This window comes from Tupaia chinensis, unplaced genomic scaffold (assembly GCF_000334495.1).
Source record: "Tupaia chinensis unplaced genomic scaffold, TupChi_1.0 Scaffold000637_1, whole genome shotgun sequence".
In the NCBI taxonomy this organism is placed as follows: domain Eukaryota; kingdom Metazoa; phylum Chordata; class Mammalia; order Scandentia; family Tupaiidae; genus Tupaia; species Tupaia belangeri.
The window spans coordinates 287,040-291,434 of NW_006160158.1; positions in this window are offsets into that span (position 1 = coordinate 287,040).

Here is a 4,395-nt window from a genome sequence, read left to right on the forward strand (position 1 = left end):
AAGAACTCATTTGAGAATCCTGAAAATGACTGTTGTTTTTTTTTCTCCACAACAGGAATACAGCATTGGTATTGCCCCAGAAAGAAAGGAGGTGAGGTCTGGAAAAGATGTAAGATTTGAAAGAAGTTACTTTCTTCCCCCTCAGAGATAAAATCTCTACAGGCCAATTATGCTGTTCTTGTTAGGCTCCTATTACTTTTAAAAAAAAAATATTTGCACAACTTTTTAAAAAGTTTTATTTATGTTTTGACGATTGAATGAAGGATATTACCACATGTAATACATCATTTACAATAACCATTTTTACATTTTGGGGTCTGTTAAAGTGACTCATCTCCTTATCCCTCCCATCTACCCTCTATCTTTTACTCTCCTGACTGGACAGACTCTGGTGATTACATTTATCCTCCCTACTATGATATCTTCAGATCTTCTGATTCTTCCATAGAGTGCAAATATTTGGTATAAATGAGTGGGGCTATACAGTGTTTGTCTTTCAAAGTTATGCTACTTCACTTAACATTAAATATTCTATATTTGACTGCTTTGAGATAAATGACAGGTCTCATTGTTCCTTATGACTGAGTATTAGTCTATAGTATATGTGTGCCTCAATCTTTTAACCCAGTCTTCAAATTTTGAGTTCTTAGGTTATTTCACATCTTCAAAATTGTGAACAATGCTGCAATAAACATGGAAGTGCAAGTGTCTTTCTGACTGAATGCTTTCCTATCTTTTGGGTAAACACCAAGCAATGAATGGGATTACTGGTTCATAAAGTAATTGTATTTGTAGGTTTTTGAGGACACCCGGCGTGAGTTTTAAGCCACCAGGACTGGGACACGAACCGCGGTCGACTATGTGGAAGTCCAGCCACATAGCCATTACGCTAACTGTGGTCCCAACATGATTTTCAAGGTGCCAGGTTCAAGACTTGAACTGTAGTTAGCCATGTAAGAGTCTTTAACATCCATGCCACCTGGTGACCCCAGGAGTGTTCCCATTTTGTCACATCCTCACCAGTACTTTTCTGTCCTTCTTTTATTTTGATCATAACTATTCTGACTAGGGTTATGTGGTATCTCACTGTGGTTTTGATCTGCATTTCTCTTACAATAAGAGATGTGAATCACTTTTTCATATGCATTTTGGTCATTTGTATGTCAACCTTACAGAATTGTCTATTCAGGTGATCTGAATTTTTTCTTATTTATTTATTTTAATTATTTTTGCCATATGAAACATGCACTTGCCCCAGAGAGAAGTAAAGTGAAAATTAACCTCCCTCCCAGGTGGGGATTGTCATATCCCTATCTGTTGTCCATTGTCTCGGGATTTTTTTGTACAAATGGACAAGTACCAGTGTGTTTTCCAATATTTAGTGTGGGCTGAGTTGTCTGAGTTACCTCTATCTATGCCTTGGTTATCAGTCTCTTGTCAGCCTGGCAAAGCTAAAAACATCTACAAGTATTTACAGAGTTTGAAAATATTTTCTCTCATTCTGAGGGATGCCACTTCACTCTATTGCTTCCTTTGTTGTGCAGGAGCTTTTTAGGTTGATATGGCCCCAAGTGTATAGTCCCAATATTTTAGGGATTGTTGCCTGTGCTTAAGTCCTAGCCAACATAATCAGACAAGACAGTAAAATAAAAGGCATTAAAATAGGAAAAGAAAAAACTAAATAGTCCCAGTTCACAAAAGATATGATTATATACATAGAATCTGAAAAGAACATATAAAAAAATCTTCTAGAAGTGATGTTGAATTAATTCAGTAAAGTGGCAGATTACAAAATCAATAAATAAAAATAATAGCATTTTTATACACCAACAATGAATGAACTGAGACAGAACTGAAAAAGCAATCCCATTTACAATCGCCACAAAAAATAAAATTCCTAGGAATAAGCCTAACCAAAGAAATAAAAGACCTGTACAAGGAAAACTATGAAAAACTGAAAAGAGAAATTCAGTATAATTTTTTTAAAACAGAAAAACATCCTGTTTTCTTGTATTGGAAAATTCAATATAGTCAAAATGTCAATTCTACCCAAACTAATTTACAAATTCAATATAATTCTGATCAAATTACTGGGACATTCTTCATAGAAATAGAATTAACAATCATAAAATTTATCTGGAATTATAAAAGACCCATATTGCCAAGGCAATACATACAAAAAGAATAAGATAGAAGGTATCTCACTACCTGACTTCCAAATATGTCACAGAGCTATGATAATCAAAGCAGCATGGTATTAATAATCATTTTCTAAGGATGAGGGCATGGTATTAATAATCATTTTCTAAGAATGGGTGAAAGAGGAGAGTCTGAGTAAAGACATTAAAGAGAAAAATAGAGAAGCAAGGCATTTATGGGACAAAGAAATAAGTTATTATCTGTTGAAGATAATGTGTATAGTATTCTCAAGTGGACTGGTGAGAAATGTGTACATGTTGGAATATTCACTTTGCAAGCTAAGTGACATTTGCGATTAAATGTATAAAAGAAATTGAAATAAAAAATATGTAAAAACATAACAAAACAAAAATCAGCAATGGTACTGCCTCAAAAACAGACACATAGACCAATGGAGCAGAATGGAAAATCCAGAAATAAACACCAAAACATACAGCCAACTGATCTTTGACAAAGTCCACAAGACAATGACAATATAGCAGAGGGGGAAAAAAAGACTTCAGCAAATATAGCTAGAATAACTGGATTCCACCTTCAAAAAAAGAAACTGGACCCCTATTTCTCCTCATTAACAAAAATCAACTCAAAATAGATTGAAGATTTCAATGTAAAGTCTCCAACTATATATCTACTGGTGGAAAACACAGGGGAAACTCTTGAAGACCCTGAAATAGTCAATCACTTAAATAAATCCATTAGTACTTTTTTTCCTTCAATTTTTCTCCTTAATTCATAAATTTATGTAAGGTGGGCTCATTCTCTCACTTTGAATTCCTGCACACATTTAAAAGACTTTACATATAAGAGTTTAGTTTTTCTTAACCCAAAAACATGAGAAGAAATCCAAAGCCTCAATTCTACAGGAAACCTTTTAACTCTTTTGTTGAAGTTTTACTTTGAGGAATTTATAACTTACCCATGACTTTCTGTTCATGTACTCATGATTTAGAATATTTGATCCAAGTTTCCAATTACTTATAAATTGTATATAGAAACTTTGAACAAAATTTATTTTTTAAGTGTTTGCCACCTGGTGGCAGAAAGATATTTGCAGAAAAATGCAGAAGGAACAAAACTGAGAAATCATCCTCCGGGGGGGATTGCAATGCAGCAATTCTTTCTCCAGTGTCCTCTCAGGATTTTGACATGTAAGTTGTACATGATTTATGGTCAAACATTCTCTTTATGCAACTATTTTGTACAACTTGTCCCACTCTGCCTCACTGTTGAATCATGTTCTTTTGTTTTGTTTTGTTTTGCTATAGAACACATAGGCTTGCCAGAGAGAGACAGACAGAGAGACAGAGGGAACGTTGTAAATCATCCCACAGGGTAGGTGGTCATGCTACAATCCCTTCTCTTCCATTCTCCTCTCAGGATTCTGGGCATGAACACACACACACACACACACACACACACACACACACACACGGCCCAGGACTCAAACTGAGCAGCTAGTCATGTAGTGATTTAACCTCCATACCACCTGCTGGCCCCTTGAACCACCCTTTGAGTGAGTCCTGTTGATTTACTTAATTGTTTTAGTATCTAGTGAGCTGTCCTCTTATTCTATTGATACAAATGACTACTGATAGACATTTGGGTTGTTTCCAGTTTGTGGTTTAAAAACAATACTAATATGAACATTGAGAAACACACACATTTTCATTTTCATTTTTGTTCCACATATGTTCTGTTGCCTACAACTGCAATTGCTCCATGGCAGTCTAAGTGCATGTCCACTTTGGCAAGTATTGTCCATTTACCCAAACAGCTGTACCAATTGATCATACAGAAAATTGAAAAAAATATCTAGGAATAAAGTTAACCAAGGATGTGTAACATCACCACTATGGAAATTATTTTAAAAAAACTTGGCACCAGCAGTTGGCATAACGGCTTTGTCACTGGACTCCCATGTAGTAAACTGTGGTTCGAGTCTCATACCTGGTGACTTAAATTCACAATGGGCACGTGTGTGTGCATGCCCAAGATCCCAGGAAAAGAACAGAGGAGAAGGGATTGCAGCATTATCATCCTCCCTAGGGATTTCTTTCTTTCTGTGTCTCTGTCTCTCTCTGTCTTTTTGGAGAGTGCATGTTCCCCATAGCAAAAAGCTCTCCATAAAAAAAAAAAAAGTATAAAAAAATTGATTTGAAATAAATAAAAAAGACACACACATACACACAGTGAAAA